Source organism: Corvus cornix, chromosome 4A, assembly GCF_000738735.6.
Source record: "Corvus cornix cornix isolate S_Up_H32 chromosome 4A, ASM73873v5, whole genome shotgun sequence".
In the NCBI taxonomy this organism is placed as follows: domain Eukaryota; kingdom Metazoa; phylum Chordata; class Aves; order Passeriformes; family Corvidae; genus Corvus; species Corvus cornix.
In genome coordinates this window covers 16,078,407-16,096,401 of record NC_047058.1, presented here as the reverse complement: position 1 = coordinate 16,096,401, position 17,995 = coordinate 16,078,407, and the positions used below count along the sequence as shown (strand labels likewise).

General features: G+C 55.1%; 1 protein-coding gene across 6 annotated transcripts in view; it reads right to left on the bottom strand.

Moving 5' to 3' along the window:
- Window positions 1-17,995, bottom strand: part of DLG3 (discs large MAGUK scaffold protein 3) — a 77,553-nt gene that overhangs the window by 38,973 nt on the left and 20,585 nt on the right. The window contains exon 1 of one of the 6 annotated variants that reach the window (XM_039571810.1): window positions 12,944-13,088. The exons of the other annotated variants lie outside the window; for them this stretch is intronic. The gene's annotated coding sequence lies outside the window, so the exon portion shown is untranslated. Of the gene's footprint in view, window positions 1-12,943; window positions 13,089-17,995 lie in introns of those variants that run through there. 6 annotated transcript variants of the gene reach the window in all.

Sequence of the window (17,995 nt, the reverse complement as noted above, 5' to 3'; positions counted from 1 at the left end):
CTCGGGCAGGCAGGGCAGGGAGGCAGGGACAGAGGAAGGGAGGGAGGGTCTCCCAGGAGAAGAGGATGGGCGAACATGCAGAGCCGGCGGCCGGACGTGGGGGTGAGGCCAGAGGAGGGTCGGGACGGGACGGGACGGCACGGCTGGAAATCAGGGGCGGCCGAAGGAGGGGCAGGACAGGACGGCCGGAACGGCCGAAGGGATGGGGCAGCTGGAGGAGAGACGGGACAGGACGGGACGGGACGGGACGGGACGGTCGGAGCGGCCGGAGCAAACAGAATGGGATGGCCGGCAACCAGGGAGGAGGGCGGCCGGAGGGGCGGGATGGAACGGAGGCCGGAGGAGGACCAGGGGTGGCCGGAGGGGCGGGATGGAACGGAGGCCGGAGGAGGACCAGGGGTGGCCGGAGGGGCGGGATGGAACGGAGGCCGGAGGAGGACCAGGGGTGGCCGGAGGGGCGGGATGGAACGGAGGCCGGAGGAGGAGCGCCGGGCCGGGGGGTCAGGGCTGCGGGGTCCCGCTCGCCGGAGCTGTCCAGCGCCGCCGGCTGCTGAAGTCTTTTGACTCCCGGTCTCTGGGAGGGGGCGTGAGGGAGGGGCGGACAGAAGCGAGAAGCAAAATCCCAACCAAGACTGACATTCCTCGCTGGCACATCACGGAGAGTAGTGCAAAGCCTGGAAGGTCAGCGGTGAGCTGGAACTCGCTTCATCATCCCAAGGCTCGTGAGGAGAAGAACAGCCAGCGTGAGACACGCCAAGAGACATGAGCTACCAGGGGGAGGTGAAGTGAACCGTCTGCCTTAAGGCATCACGAACAACAGTCAGCAACCGGCGAGTCAAGCTGTGGGCTAGTGAAGCACTCACCAGCGACCACGGTCTGTCCATTAACAGAGGTGTGGGACCAACAGCCTCTGTGAGTCCGGAATATTTTCACAGGAGCCAGCTACCTCCTTATTGCCCTTGTCTGGGTTTACCCGTCCCTGACTGCGACCAGCCCCCTCCCATAACCCAGCACGGCAGTCCCCACCATGTCCTGTTTTAGCTGGCCCTATTTCTAGACTCTTCACTCTCCTCAGTGGATGAGAGAGCTAAGGGTCAACCAGACTGTGGTTTAAATCCCGCCCTGGAAGGTTCTGCTCTCATATGGATAGAGCAGGAGGTAGTTAATTTGATTTATTCAGATGCTTTCTGATCTTTCCTGCAGCTGTAACTATTGGTTACAAAACCATAGTTTTTATGGCAATTAATTCTCTAACTCAGGCAAATATGACCACTTCCAAGCACTCCTGTCAAACCCCTCCCCCACACAAAAGAGAATCACAATTTTCAGGTCCAGTGTCTTGGGATCTCCAAGGCCCAGAAGCAATGTTAAACTGGGAATATCCCCTCTCTGGCACTACACAGTCCTTGTATTTAATCCAGATAATTTGAGAGATAGAATATATTAAACCTGGCAGTGGCTTTTATTAGTCCCCAGTGCAATTCTAGGAAGGGATTCCACATTTCAAGGCAAAAAAGAAGCACTTCTACTGCCAGCAATTAACAACCAGTAGCACATCAAGGTTTGAACATCCAGAGGCCAGCTCTTATTAGATGAGTTTCCAGGAAGGATGCAGAAGAGGCAGCCTAAGTGAATGCAGCCCATCACGCGCCCCATGATTTATAAAAAGAATTCAACTCCACAAATGATGCTTTGGATCCCTCCCAGGGAGAAGTGCTCTATATAATAATGTTATAGAGGCTTTTGCAGGTCCAGCCTGAGTCCTCCACTGAGCCCCACTGCACCCTTTGTTGAATTAATAATAGCCCAAAAATCACACATCACATTGCCTCGCTCACACAGTGGTGAGCCCTAAGGACATATTTTGTTTAGCCTGCTCCCTGTGCACTGAGCATCCTTCACAGCCATTCCACACTAGTGATTTTTTACATCTCAAAATACTGCTAGGAGCACAATTTCCCACTCAGGCTCCAGATGGGACCCAGGAGATACCGAATGTGAGTGGCTGCTCTAAAACAAAGTCACACATGGTCAGGAGGAACTCAGACCAGGAAATCCCCACTTGCCTCTTGTGGCCAGCTATTCCAGCTACCACAAGAAAGGTGTTTGGGCATTAGTTCTTTCACTTGCAAATATTTAAATATTTGCACTTTGCCTGTCCTGTTGAAGAGACAGACAAGACCAAAGACTCAGAAATAAGAAGAGGACCTGAAAACAAAAACCTTTTGCCTCCCTCCACCAGTCAGGCAGAAGTACCGAGCAGCTCTGCTAGCCAGGGGAAGAGAGAGAGCATCATAATTTTTTGCTGGGCAGCAGGAACGTGCTGGTGAATTAACCACGCCCTCAATTCTATAGGGAACAGTAATTTATGCCCTAAGGAGCAGGGGGTTGCTGCATGCCGGGAGGAGAGGGAACAGGGCTGTGCATTCAGATCACATTCAATGGGGGCTGTCAGATCCCTTCCACCTAAACCTCTTCATCACACTATTATTTACCAAGCCCTGTTTGCACTTGGGGGGGTTTACAGATGGAAAGAGAAGAGGTCTAAGTCCTACAGTGCTCACTCCATGGCAGCAGGATCACCAAAGTCCAGTGGAGCTGGAGGTGCCCTGAACTCTCTCCATCAGGCAGAGGCACAAGGGACTGTACTTGGTCTCAGGGGATGGAGGCTGCAGGGACTCGAGGAGGACCTTGGGGAGTGAGGAGGGCACTGCACAGATGCAGAGAGATTGATCTGGGCACAAAGCCAGCGAGGAAGAGGACAGCTGTTGGGAAAATCTGGGCAGCAACAGGAGTCAAAGGGAACCGTGGTGAAGAGGGATGAGGTTTGAAGGTCAGGATTCAAGAGCTCTCTGGTCTCATGGGGGCTGAGAGAAGTAGGGCCTTGCATTCACTGAGCTCTGCATGACAGTCCTAGTGACAGCCACAGCCCAGGTGCTGATGGAGGGAGCAGCAATCTGCCCCAGGCAGTCCCCAGAAAGGGACTGGCTCCCTGTAGAGGCATTGGGTGAATGTTGTGCCTGTTTGGGGCAGCTGCCTCGGTGGTTCAAACCAGGAGGAGGCTGTGGGGCTGTATGCAGGGCAGCAGGGATGTCTGCTCTGCAAGCTGGAGCAATACCACTGCAGCACGTGCAGGGAGCAGCCAGGCAGGCCAGCAGTGCTTGGAGAAAATCTCAGGCACAGGATGCAGCCTTTCAGAAACACCCTTAGGTATCCCCTCTGGGTAGTGATAGGAGAGGGACTGCTGCTATTTGGGCTCCACTTGGGCCATGGCAGCCCAGGGACAAAAACAAAATCACCTGGGAGCACCAAAGCCCCAAACATCTACAGGTGTCACCCCCCACCTCAGTTTCTACTGCTGTCCTCTGCTGGCACAAAGGTAGGAATTGCAAAACATGATGAGTTTCCAAAATTCCCAAGCAAAAGAAAAGCTGCAATTACATGCAAATGGAGGAGGTTCACTAGCCTGCTGCTGAGGATTGGGTCCTGCCCTGTGGCATCTCCCCAAGGGCTGGCACACAGGAGCTGGGCAGGGAGATTCTGAACTGAAAGTTCAAGATAATGTCTCCAGAAATGAAAGCCCAAAGCTTTGCCATAGCTTCACATCCTCCACAGAACTGGCACAGGTGCCAACCCACAGAGGTCAGGAGTTACAAACTTTCTCCAGGCAAAATACACATGCTACAGATGTCCCAGGACAAAGGCAACTGGATTGTGATCACATATAAACACATTTCCATCTTAACCAGCAACAGGACTAAAAGGAGCCTCCAGAGATGGCAAATACCAGGCCTAGCACACAGAGCTGGTCTCTGCAGGAGGCTGGTGTGCCCCACATGTCATGCAAGAAGGAATGTGCAGGACAGAGTGACTACTTGAGACACTGGGCTAGTGCATGGGAAGCAAAGTACTAACTTCTTTATTTCTGCAAATTCCCCAGACTGCATCAGAGTGAAAAGTCAATGTGTCTTTTAATATCCTTTGTTTCATATCATCTGAGGTATAATAGTAGCAGTCAGAAAGAAATGGCTCTGGAGATAAGTGAAATTCGGTCTTTACATCCTTTTAAAAGCTCTCAGGGGTAGAGGTCACAAGTGGGGAAATGCCCAACAGAATTATCTAATCAGGGCTGACACTGAGCTGCTTGTAGTCCAGCTCCATCTGCTTTGATTTTTTTTTAAAGGGTGTTAAACCATGGAGAAAGCTGTGGATTTACAGCTATGAAAGCAGCTGCTCTGTCGCAGGACCCCACCGTGTCGAGTTCTTGCTGGGAACACACAGGTACTGGCTCAGGGACACCAAGGGTGCGGCAGTGGGGTCGGCTGCAGGATGCCCCTGCAGGCTTTGCACCAAGCTGATGAATCAATTTCACAGGAACAAGCTCAGGTCCTGCGTGCACGGCACACACGGGGAGCCCGTGCTCACTGCCACGCACCCTGATGAGCGCTGACACGCTCATCTGCTTTGTGCCACGCTTGCCTGCCCTTCGCCCAGATGCTGGCTTTCCCAGTGCTGGGGCTACCTCCTGCACCAAGCCAGAGCCCAGTACATAGCTCCCACTGCACCTGCGATGACATGGCTCCTCCAGAGTAGCCTCTGGGTACTTCTAAGGTTGAGGCCGGACAGAAACCCACTCCTAAGGCTCCCTGAGGCAAGGAGGGGATGAGCCTTGGCTCTGCCCCTGCTGGAGAGCAGGTGTGTGGAGCAGAGAGGTGCTGGCATCTTCCCTCCAGGTTGCTCCTGGCCCCCCAAAGACCCCCTTGGCTTTCACCTGGCTGTGCCCAGGGAAGCCACCTCACAGTCCTCCTGTTAGGAAGCAGTGCATGGCATATCCTTTCCCAGACCAAAGCCTGCTCCCAGCTGGCCCATGAGATGTAGGGCTTTTCTGACATCTCAACACCAAATCCATGCTTTGACCTATCCTTCCCCTTCTCATGGGGAGAGGTACCACACTGCTGCGGGCTGGTCCCATCCTCACAGATCCCTGTGCTCATTTCTCTTTGCTTTCCTGAGCTCTACATGGTGGCCAGAGCTGAGGGTGCTTGGGAGCATCAGCAGAGCTGCAGAGCCCTGAGAGAGAGCTGATCCCTCAGGGTTCCCACAGCCTGGGACAGGGAAAGGGAGCAAAAGAAAACAGAGGACGGAAACTTTTGGAGGCTGAAGAAGTTCTTGGCCAAAGATGAATCACCCATCCTTTTAACTGGGCTGGATATAAAGTAACTCTCTGTGCACTTTTTCTCACTTTTTCACTGCAAGAGCAGCCTGTTGGCTGACACGGTTTGGGCAGGGGGAGGACATCACCCAACAGTGTGCCTGCATGAAGGGGAGTGACAGGCTGAGCCTGGCCCCTGCCCTCCTGCACAGCTCAAAACATGGCATCAGTGATGTAGGAAACGATGGTGGGGCAGACTGTGGAGCTTGCAGGTGCCCAGACCCCCTGCGTCAGTCTCACCCAGCCAGGCGCCAGCTGCTGCCTGTGTCCCTGTGCTCGGCTCCCAGCCAGCCTGGTGGCCTGCAGGCAAGAGCAGCCCTTCTCTCCAGGCTGCCCATCTGAGCTGGCCCGTTTTGGTGGCATGAGCAGGCTCTGGGGCTGTGGCAGCAGAGCCCCTGTCCCATGGCTGCACCTCGGCACTGGCTCAAAGCACCGCGGCCAGCCGGAAACAGGGAACACGGGACTTGAAAGGTCCCTGGTCACAAGGATCTTTGGCAAAGCCACTGAAGTGCCCAAAGTGTAATGTGAACACAAGCAGCTACTGAAGGTTTAATCTTTGTTTTGGTGCCTTTTTTTTTTTTTTTAAAGAGTAGCTTAAATAGGGACTGGAAAAAGCCTTTACGCAGTAGGGAAGGAAGAAAGCTTCCCAAACAGAAGCTCTGTGGAATCTAAGTTTCCATTTAGAAACCATTAAGGCCAGGGTGTTCAAACTTGAAAGTTAGACATCCTGTTCCAGGCTCAGCCCACTAAAATAAGTGACCCAATTTGCAGAGGTGCTGGGTTTCAGTGGCTTCTCTTTGACCTGGCGGTACCAAATAAAATTGACTTGATTCCTTTTTTCACAGGAAGAGTTGTTATTATCTGAAAGAGTCACATGCTTCTATCTGCCTCTCAGACAAATACATATGTATAGGGGGGAAAAAAGTGAATAAGGAACAGTGGTAAAATAAAGATTTCTTTGGTTCCTGGGTTTCAAATATCCTAATTTCTTCTTTTTGGTAAATTCCCGTGCACACCCAGTTAATAAGTGTTAAGAAACCTGTTTCTGTGGGAAGAAAGGCAAACCAAGATCCACCAACAGAGCTTCAAGCTAAATTCTAGTTAATACAAAGGCAACAAGAAGGTATCTAGGGCCTGGTCCAGGGTGTTCTGAAGCACTACATGTTCCCAAAAATAATTACACCCTTGGAGCAGTTCCTCTGCAAGCCCCACCAAGCGAGCTCTGCAAGCTAAACTGTGAAGTTCATTCCAAATTCAGGTATTCTGAACTTGTTAAACGCTGTATTAAAAGTTTTCATCTCTAAGTCCCTGATACACGCTCACAGCATATTGCTGGATTTGCAACGAGGGCCCTTGAGGACTCCCTACATCATCCCATCTTTGCATGTGTTAAAACCAGCTGCGAGCATTAACACAGCCCACTGCACCCACAGTGCTGGCACAACCTCACCCATCCCTGAATCACAGCTGCCAGGCTGAGCCCCAGGCTCACTGTTCCTCCTGCCAGCACGTGGGGTTTGGGGTGGCAGGCAGAGCACCTTCATCCCCCACACTGAGCTCCTCGTGGCCCAGCACGGAGCAGTGCTGGACCTGCTCTCCCCTGGCACCCAGAGACCACGGTCCCCTTGGAGAGCATCCTGCACCGAGCTGTGCGCAGCGGGCGCCCGGCACAGAACCACGGCCCTGATTACGTCCTGATTAGTCTTAATGACTTCCTCTCTCTAAATGAGCATTCACAGCTCTGGAAGGAACGGAAGCTTCTCTCCTCCCATAATAGCACACGACGTGCCGAGGGGCTTACCCGAACAAGGCAACTCTCCAGGAACAGTGACAGTTTCTGCTCCGCTTCCTCCTCCCACCCTCCTCTGCGCCCAGGGTACCCGGACTGGGCCTCTGGGACAGCTGTCCCCTGGGTTTCCCTCTCATGCACCCCTCTGTGGGACCATACGCCCTGAGGATGGCCAGCAGATCCCCGCTGAATCCCTGGCACTGGTCAGGACTGGGCTCACGCAGGTCCCAGTCGTGGTGGAAGAGCTGGTGGAAAGCGCAGTCACGGGGGCATCCCTCCACCAGGGATGACAGCAGGTGCTGTCACAGTGGAGGCTGATGGGCTTCCTGCTGCCCCCAGGTTCTTCACGAGGAGCAACTTCCTCCACATTGCACACACCCCTGCTGAAACATGCCTGTGCTTGGCCCTGCATGCCTCACCAACGTGCTCTCCACCTCCTCCTCCTCCTCCAGCAGTGTGACAGGGGCACATCCTCCTGATTTTGGCAGGTACTTTGCTCTTCTTCCACATGTTGCATTGACGGGGTCTCTCCCACCTGTGCGGCTTCAGATGCTGCCTTTAGAGCAGCAGCCACATCTCTACCACAGCCTGTTCGGACACCAGCTCCAGCACCTCTCCCTGTGCTGCTCCAGGACTTCCTCCAGCAGCTCAAGACCCCAAACCTAGGCGCAGCTCTAGGGCTGCAGTGTGCACATCTGGGCTGGCTGGCAGGTAATCCAGCTGGAGAGGAGCTAAGCTCAGTCCTTCAACTCACTTCTCTAATTCCAGTGTTATCCCTTACTGTATTAAAGGGATGAGTCAGAAAAGCCAACATGCACAAGTGTACAGCCCCTTTCCAAGGGATTCATATGCCCAGAGAAAGGGGGGAGAGTCTTACAGGTGAATAAATAAACTAAGGAGACAAATGTCCTCAGCTGTCCACTCCTAAACGAATTCAACACGTTTTGTGAAGGAGCACTGAGAACATCTGACCCTCCTCAGTCCAGGGTATGGGTGACAGCAGGACACGGGATGCTCCAGGGTGGGTGAGGAGAACCAGCTCACTCAGCAACTGTGTGGTAAGGTTTTCCCAGGAGAGGCACAGGGAAGGGGGATGACTTTAAAAAGCATTATCTGGGCCTTGATTTCATCTGAGGGGCAGGAAAGGAACATCAAAACCATCAGAAAAATCAGCTTCTTCCCAGGTCCACGGGGCAAGGGGCTGAGGATGGGTGTGAGGCTGGGTGTGAGGCTGGGCTCGGGGGAAGGAGAGCAGCTCAGTACCTGGTTATAGCAACTCAACTGGGTGATGACGGCAGGATCACCAGATGGAGATGCCCAAGAAACAAGCCGAGAGGTGAGATCAGATGGAGGGGGATATATTAGGAACAGACACGCAGATTTACACATCATGAGTGAGGAGGTGACAAACAGGTCTGTGGAAAGGGGACTCAAACTCTCACGAGGGAGTGAAGTGTGATGAGGAGTGAGGGAGAGGGAAGACTCCCTGGGACTCCGGCTGGCAGGGGGACAGGCTGGAAGAGATGCTGGAGGTGGAGGGAGGACAGGGGGCCCAGCAGTGATCACAGAGCAGGGGCTGAGCAAATGGATGGGGCCAGGAACAGACAAGCACTGTGTTCAGCAATGGAGCCAGACGCAAAGGACAAGTTTCACTACAGTTGCATCTACATTTAGGTTGCCAAAAATACCTTTCACAGATTGGCTGTCTTTAATTAAAAGGATGTCTCCTGTGCTCCTGGCACGATACAGAACTCATCCTGCCATGTGGGGCTCTGTGTGGAAGCTCTGCGGGGGGGGCTTTCCCACGGGACAGCTCCTCTTTGCCTGCATCCTTCCACGTCCTGCCAGCGCTGGGCAGCTCAGGCAGTGGTGCTTCCCTGAAATGCCCCTCCACAGTGCAGGCACAGAGAAAAGAAGGAAAACTTCACCCCCTTCCTGTTTTGGCTTCTCTCCTTCCCTCCAAACACGGAGAACGCCTTCCTCCTCTCTCCTCCTCCACGTTTCAGTGCAAAGATTTAGCTAATTTCTTCTATGAATAGCACGGGAGTAGCCATAGCAACATCACCTTGCCAACCTCACCACCTCCACTGCCTCCATGTCCCCGGCACCCTGTTCCTCTCACCCTCCCTCGCACCTCCCCAGGGAACATCTGGGGCTTCAGCCATTTCCCACAAAGCAACCTGTATTTGGCCTCCTGCCTGCCCCCTTGGTGCTCTCCCTCCTTCCTTCCAGCCATACCTGCTCATCACTCAGAAACCCTGGTCTGAACCCCCACGGTTTCTCCAAGGCTCTTTCCTCCCCTGCCACCCATGTCCCAAGAGACAGAAACCCCAGGTCCAACATCATCTGAAGGCTCAGCAAAGGCTGGTGGTTTGGCCAAGATGTGCTGTCCTGTGCCTACCTACTGCAGTTAACTGCCCAGGGAATGGGAGGAACTCAACAAGCAACGTTTGTGCATTGAAAACCACCCCTGAAAATCAGTGAAGCACTCATGGCTGATGGTGGGCAGGGAAGATCTGTCCCACTCCTCCACCTGCCTGGCCATGAAACACCTCTGCCAGGGGTGGAGGCCACACAAGCCTGGCATGCTCTGGGTATTTGCACGTGGTCAAGGACTCATTGCAATGCTCTTCCAACTCCCCTCTGCATCCTCGTGACCACCCCAAGGGGGAGAAAGGGACCACAGAAAGGGAGGCAGCAGGACTTTACATTCCTGGCCAAGCAGGGCCACCAAACCTGGGGCAGCCCTGGGGGTTGAGGGCACTTCTCACCACATGCCAGGGAACTGTGAGGCCCCTTCCCCAGCCCATGCCCCACATGAAAATGCTGGTGAGACCCTTGGGACCCTCATGGGGGGGCTTCTCTCTGGTCACTGTGCCTGGCACCAGAGTCCTTAGAGTGAACTAAGACTCAGGGCTGGATATTTCCTGTGGGAGGGAAAGGTGCTACTTCTGGCCCCTCAGCTCTTGGAGCAGTGCCGGGGAAGGGGCTTGGGCATGGCCAGGCAGCTGAGCACCCCTCTCCTGAGGGGCTGTGGGCGTCACTGTGCAGGGGAGAGGAGGGGTTTGAGCAGTCTGCTCCTCTAGCGCTGCACATCAGGGATGCTTCCCTGGATCACACTGCTGTTCCTCCCTCAAAGCCAGGAGTCCTCCTGTCACCCCAGTCTGGCAGGGGAGGAACTGAGTCCCCCACCAGCAAGCAAAGGGGGACAAGGAGGGCACAGGGCCAACAGGAGGGATGGTGATAGAAACAATGGAGGACAGCAATGACATCAAGTGCAGGGACTGGGAACTAATGAACAGGGAACATGGATAGATAAGGGAAAATAAATGGAAGAGATCTCAGAGGGGAGAAGAAAAGCAAAGCAAAAAAGATATGAGATACCTAGAGCTCACAGATTTCCTCCCTCCCTCCCTCCGGTGAGGATTAGGGGTTCTCAGTTACTGGCACTGCCTGAGCAAGCTAAAATGTGTCCTAGAGAAGGGGAGAGGCAGGAGGAGAGAACAGACGGGGGCTGGAAGTGGGAGGAGGTGCAGGTTGACGTTGGGACCGTGCCGTGTGTTGGGCAGGACGTGTGGGCACGTCTCACATGCCGTGGAGCTGCACACAGAGTATGTGAGTATGCCATGATGTCAGAGAACATACACCACCATATGCAACTGTGAGCACGTTTCTGGTGGCAGAGAACTAGCACATGCTTCTCTGCTTGAGTGAAGAAGCAAGGGGAGGAAAAAGGCTTAAATGAGAGGTGGTGAAGCTCCCCAGGAGGTTAACAGATCCCTGCTTACCCGGGAAAGCTTCCTGGCCTGTGCACCCCTTCCCACCTCAGCTGCTGGAAGTGCTTTCAGGGACAGTGAGCTCATTTAAAGGGGCAGCCCTGAAAAATGGCAGCCCTGCCTCCAGCCAAGGCTCTCCTGGACACAGAGACAGCCTGTGAAGGAAACTGCTTTGCATCTGCAACATCCAGCCAAATCTACCCAGAGCCCAACATCTCCCAGCCTCCCAGAGCCAACTGGACGGACCTGCTTGCCTGAGCACAAGCCATGCCTATATGTTTCCATGTTACCACCTTTTGTCCCTCTGCCCACCACTGGACTGGGAAGAACATGGATTCCTCAGGGCTCAGGCACTTTGCACCCTTGGATCAGGAGGAGAGCGTTGCCGAGGTATTTGCTGCAAAGCTTTACTCACGGCATACATTTGCTCCACACCAGGGAGCAACGCTGCCTGCTCGGATACAGGCACTGCACATAGCACACACGTCATATTCTACATGCAGAGCCCGCTATGCCCACATAGCCTCAAACACAGGCATCCTCTGTTGCTTGCAATGCTGCGAGGAGCTTTTGGTTTTCTTTCTTTTTTTTTTTTTTTTTTTTCACGTTCAGAAAGGCAAAGGCAGAGCAGCGATTCCCAACGCGGACGACTTTCCGAGCAGCCCAAGCTCCATGGCAGCACCACAAAGAGACAATGATTTCTCTTCCACCATTGCAAAAACATGAAAGGCTCCCCTGCCCAGCCTGCCACGGCAGCAATGCAGCTGGCACTACTTCCTTCTCACACTGCTTGCAATCATCTTACCAGGAATACTGGGCCGGAGCTTCCATGCAAGCAGGAGGAGAAAGGAGGGAGCAAACATGCTTCGATTTTCTGCTCCCCAAGCTTGCTGCTTTGGATGGAGTGAAGGAAAGAGATAGTGGAGGAAAGATGGAAGAATGCTTGCCAGGAATCAGCAGGCGAGAGAGAGCTGAGGCTGATTTTGATGCAAAGAGTGGCAGAGAAAGCGACAGAAAGCAGGACCAGGCTCATAGGAAGGTGGCTGGGGTTTTTGGTGCCTTCTGTAAATATCATCTGAGCTATCAGCTATGAATCTAATTATTTCAACCAGAGCTACAGACTGAGACAGTAATGAAGAAAAAATAGAGGAAGGGAAGAAGAGGGTTGTGTTTGCTGAGAGCAGAGGAGGAGAGAATTCCCATTGATTCCCGTGTGTCTGCCTGCTATAGCATCTTGAAATAATAATTAGAAGGATCAATAAGAAATCATGTGAGGTTTGAAGATAATGAATGAAAGAAGCAGAAGAAGCAAACTGAAATGCCTTTCTCTCAAGCAGGGTAAATTGTTTTTCAGGCAGGGTCTAGCCTCCATTTTAATGCTTTGCAAACAGATCCAACCATTTTCTAAGCTGGCTTGTGGGTTCAAAACAAGACTGGTCTCTCCATTTAGGGGAGAGAGACACAGCCCGAGAATGGGTCCAGGAGAACACTAATAAAATGAATGTGTGTGGGAAGAAATGGAGGCAGTGAAATGGGGCAGAATGCACACAGCACGCCAGCGACCAGAGCAGGGTTACGTAATAATCTCGGGGAGCAGGGACGTAGCAGCAGAGCAAGGAAACCACAACTCAATGGAGAGTGGGTGACAGTTTGGGAGCGCTGGCAAGCAACACCGCGAACCCACGAGGCTGCCCAGCGGGCAGCACGCACCAAGCCTGCTAAACACAGGATGATGGGATGCCCTTGGTGCTGCCACGGCTTCAGGCAACGGCATCGTAAGCAGCGAGCACCTCAGGTATGGTGTCCAAAATACATCACGCCCGACGACCACTTTGTGCCAAGCAAGATCCATTTGGCCCCGTTCGGCCCTGGGAAGGCTGCTCCAGCGCTGAGCTCCGACGCTGGGCAGGACCGCAGCATCCAGCCCGAACAACGGCAACGCCAACCCGACCGACTCCGACGGCCAACCCGAGCGACGACGACAGCCAACGCAACAACGCCGGCATCGAGCCCCAGCAGCGCCAGCATCCACCCCGGCTGCCCGCGACGCCCCCGGAGTGATGCTGCACCGTGCCAGAAACCCGCCACGAACCCCGGGCTACCCCGGCAGCCGCCCGCCCCGTCGCGTCCCGCACCGGGGAGCCGCTGCCCGGGGCTGGCCCGTACCTGCTCGTACCAGTCGCGGCTCGAACACGTGCACTCGGGCCACCAGCCCGGGCCGCTCCCGTTCACCTTGGCCGCGCTCTTCCCCCGGCGCCGGCGGCGGCGGCTTCAGCGCGGCGGGGTCGCGGGCGGGGGGCCCCAGCTTGGCCTTGCCGCGGGCGGCGGGCGCGGCCCCCCCGGGTGCGGGCAGGGTCTGCGAGCCGTAGCCGCCGTAGCCGTACTGCTCGTGCTGCCACTCGCCGTAGGAGGGGGGGTCCATGCGCCGCAGGGCCGCCATCCGCGTTACCCTCGTAGCACTCGGGGCACTTGCAGCAGTGGTGGTGCTTGTGCATCGCTGCCCTCACACCATAGAGCCGGCAGGGAGGGAGGGAGGGAGGCGGCGCGGAGGGGCGGAGGGAGGAAGGAGGGAGGGATGCTCAGGGGGCGGCAGCGGCCCCCGCCCCACGCAAGGCGCGCCTGCCGCCTCTTCGCCCGCTCGGCGCCCCCGGCCCCGTGGGAGGAGGAGGAGGAGGAGGAGGAGGAGGAAGAGGAAGGGAGGGGGATGGTGTTACAGCGCGGTGATCTCCGCGGGGGCGCGCCGCGGCATCGTCCGCAACGCCACTCAGTGCCGGGGCCGCTCCCGGCGCGGGGCGCGGGGCAGCAGCTCGGACACGCTCAGCCCGGCCCGGCTCAGCCCAGTCCGGCTCGGCTCGGCTCGGCTCGGTGCGGGACCGCGGCACCTGCGGCGGCGCGGAGCCCCCCCTCCCCCGCAGCGGCCAATCCGCGCCGGCGGAGCCTCCGCGCCCCGCCCCGGCGGCGGGGGCGCCGCTCCCATCCCCGCTCCCATCCCCGCTCCCATCCCCGCTCCCATCCCCGCGCTCATCCCCGCTCCCATCCCCGCCGCACCGGGCAGTCCCCGGCCGCGCCGCCCCCGCTGCCCCCCGCGCAGGCGGCACCCAGGCGGAGCAGAAATCCTGCGCTGCCTCACGCATCACCTTGCGGCTGCCCTCAGCCCGTCTCCCGGCGCTCCGGGCAGCCCTTGTGCAGCGCCGTTCCTCCAGCCCCAGCGCGGCCGTGGCAGCCCTGCCAGCTTTGTGACTGACGCCAAGAGGGGTTCACTTTGCTTCAGCTGTGGTCTGCGCTGGAGTATGAAATAATTTTTCCAGATCTGAACTGGTTGCTAGGCTGGCAGCAGCACCTGTGTTGCATCTCTGTATCAGTTCTCACCGTGCCTTTTCGGAAATGTTACCACACGTGCTCCATCCAAAACAGCAGCCTGGGGATGCTGCCACTGCCCCATGAGCCACAGGTGCATTGGGCGTGTAGAAACCCCAAGGGTCTTTGCTGGGCCTTCCACCTACTGCCATCAGGGGATGGTAAAAGCAGAGCACAAATGCCTGCTGGTGCAGCAGGGCAGGGGTGCTGCTCCCAGTGCAGCTCAGGCAGTCCTTCACCTCTTGCACAGAAGTGCAGGACGGGAAGGAACTCAGAAGAGTCATCCAGACAAATTGACGGGGAAAGAGAAAACCCATTACAAAATTCCACATCTGACCATTTAGAACCTGAACTCGGCCTCCTCATGCTTAAAGGTTGTAAAGAACACTAGGGTGGGTGAAAAACTATTTAAAGAAATGGTACATAAATATGTAGAAGAGCAATGAAATGTGCACAGGACATGGCTAAAACACAGAAGCAGGAGGGGGCCACAAGCTGAGCCACAAGATATGGTGGTGCAATGCCCCAGTTCAGGTTCCAAGGTCTGCAAGGCTCCTCCCAGCCTCCTGCAGCTGGTGTAATACGGCCCTGGGCACGAGCAGGGCTGTGGCAAGAGGAAGTGCATGATGGCTGGTCAGATAAAATGCCCCTGCCCACTCCTTGCTCCTTTAGCTCTTTAAACTGCAATACAAAATTACTTCTGCACTTCACCTTTGCAGACAGAAGTGCTCCTGCAGAGTTTGCTCCCAAGCAATCAAGTGAAATTGTTGCTTCTGGGTGAAGGGGAGGGGGCAGAGGACACCCCATAATCAGGATCGGCGTTGTTCCCAAGCACCACGTTCCCCACTGCACGGTGCAGAACCTGTCCTCTCCAGCACTGCCTGCACTTCACTGTCTCCAGGCTGCTCAGGTTACCTCCATCACACGGTGGCTTAATGCCACGGAGTGGTGGAGTGGCTCAGACACTGAGATTTCCCAGCTGCAAGCTTAGGACAGTCATTATGTTCCTGGACAAGCAAGTCTAGAGCAGCTGTCCTCACCATGGTGGCCTCGAGCAGCCGAGCACAGCACTGCTGCTGAGCCCTTGGAAACAGCTCCACAGGTGAGGCTCACCCTGCTGCTCCCCTGGGCTCTCGCTGATGGATGGTCACTTATGGAACCCAGGGGCACTGTGGCACTGACCCAAAGACCCAGAGAGATGCAGTGAGATGAAGTCAATGGCTGCACACAAGAAAGTGTTTCTACCCTGCAGAGCTCAGTGCCACAGGACATTGCAGCTGTGCCCAGGAGGTCACTAGGGCAGGGCAGGATGGGATGCCTGCACGCAAAGCAAGCTTGTTCAGAATTAATCAATGAAAAACCGTGTTTGTGTGCATGGCAGGAAAGCATGCAGTGTTGGCTTTAAGAGAGGTATTTACACTTTCAGCTTTTAAGAAATAAGGATCATCTCCACATCTTCTACTGCTCCTTGTGCCATCAGATGGGAATGACAGGAGGGACTGGGGCCAGATTGAATCAGAGATGAGATTGCTGCACCAAAGTAGAGCAGAAAGCCTTGTAAAAAAGGGCAGGTGGCCAGTGTCTCCCACATGAGAGTAAAAGGACAGGAATTCCATCTCAGCTACCCACTCTGCAGCACCTCTGAGATCACTTCATCACTGAGATGTGCTCAGTACCTGTAACACAACCATAACTAATTACTGCTCCATCCCAGCTGCAAACCTCCTTCCCACTGCAGTTCCCACCCTGGGATCGCAGGGTTAGGTTGCAGGGATCATGCAGTGGCCACCCAGTGAGGTCTCTCCACTGCCATGGGCCTTCTCCAAAGCCATCTTTGGGCCAAGGTCAGTCAGGAACCCCACGTCTGGATGAGACTGACTTGAGTGGGAGGAAAGCACCAGGGAACTGCACAAGCAGAGTCTGTCACCCCAACTGCTCACACCTGCCCTGCTCCAGACACATCTCCTTTGGCTCTGTCCTGGGATGGGGGCAGGCAAGGACATGGGCATTCACTCAGGGAGGAAGCGCAGAAGCAAAGGACAAGAGCTGTTAGGGAAAAATGTTTTAATAAGGATCTGAGTGAACAATAAAGAGATGCCTTTGATTTTTTTTTCTCCTCCCATTTTTTTTTGGTGCATCCTCCACAAGGAAGGTGTCTGGCTCTCTCTATGCTCGGTCTCTGGCAGCCTTCACAGCCATTCATGCAATGGGCATCCCCACATGGGAAACACCCTCGCTGCCAGCCCTGGAGTGCAGTATTACAGCCTCCACCCCACTCCACTTCCCCCAGCTCTCTTATCTGTTAGTGCCTCATCGCCACCTGCAAACAGAGGGGTCTTGAGCCTCAGCTGCTGCAGCTCTTTAGAGCTCTTCCCTACCTGCTTGCATCTCCCCTCCCCAAACCCCACATTTCCCATTTTAGCTGCTATGAGAGTTAATTCCTAATCATTTGTCATGAACTGCATGTGCCACCTGCTAGCCCCAATTAAAAGGGCAAAACTAAGCCGTGGTTGCTGCTGCCTGCTTGCAACGTTCCCGAATGCTGCACAGGACTTGGGGTACCTTATCAAGCCTAAGAGGAGGCCAGGGCTGGCTGGCCAGGGGCACCCACATTCTGTACTTCTCCAGCTTGTTTTAGTGAGTGGTGGCATTTTGGCAACTGGGGGTGGCCCCACTGGGAGACCAAACGAGGTGGGCACCTGCACTGGGGTGCCCAGGCCTTTGCCTGGCAGGGCAGGCACAGTGCCCAGCATTTTCAGGCAGCTGTGGGCATCTTTCTGCAGTGATGTGAGCATTGAGCAGGGCTAAAGGAGATATGAGCTGATTTCCAGGCAGGTGCCTTCATGGAGGGAAGTGATTCAAGGAAAACAAGAGTACTCTCATTCTCTACCCTCTTCCTACTGGTACTTTCCCAGTCTTATTTAAATTCAGCTTTGGCAGCTGCTCTTTTTACAGGTGCTAATTTCAGCAAAGTGTCAAGAAATCCCCGGAGGTGATGCTATTTACAAGGCATGAAGATGGCACAGAGCTAGGTTTTATCTGGTGTCACCGGCATTTCAGCCCCTGCTGCCGCTTCCTTCCTCTCGCATGAAGTCCTGCGGGAAGAGGAAGGCAAGTGTGAGGGACCAGGCACTGCGGGTTTGTTGTACCTACAGCCCTTCTAGGAGCAGTGGATGAGAAGATGGGGCAGGCTGAAGGCAGCCAGTTCCTCGCAGAAACAGCAGTCATGTGAGTGCTTGACTATCACCCAAGAGGAGCTGGATCCTGCCAGGGGAACCGAAGCCACATGTCAGCTCTGAGCCTGGGTGCGGACAGGGAATCTTTGTAACGCTCAGGAGGAGGTGGAGGACAGTTCTGCATGGGGGAGGTACCTTTTTCCATCACAATCACCTGCAAAAAGACACCCAGCACATGCAGCCCGGGGAGGCAGCAGGGAAATATATCTGGGCGGGCAGGCTAGGAGGAGGTGAGCAGCAAAGAAAGGAACCAAGTGAACTTGGCTCAGTCTGTCAGTCAGTTCCTTAGCACTACCACAGACCCCACCCAGCAGGGATTTGCCTTTTGCTGGGTCTGGAGCTTGTCAATTGGAACTTGAAGAGGTGCTCTGTAGAGCACAGCTACTGGGCATATTGGGCTGGAGGCTCCTGTGAGCACTGGAGGGATTGTGCAGTCACAGGTGAGTGGGAAGGGGCAGGATAAGAAACATCTCACTCCATGGCTGTTCCTTCCTGCCACCAGCAGCAATTCACACCGGGAAATGTGCAGCTGGGGTAATAATAACCAGGCATACCAAGGGACCAATAGCTCTCAGCACTCTCAGTGCAGATGCCCAACAAATTATTCTCCTCCAGGGCAAAACCA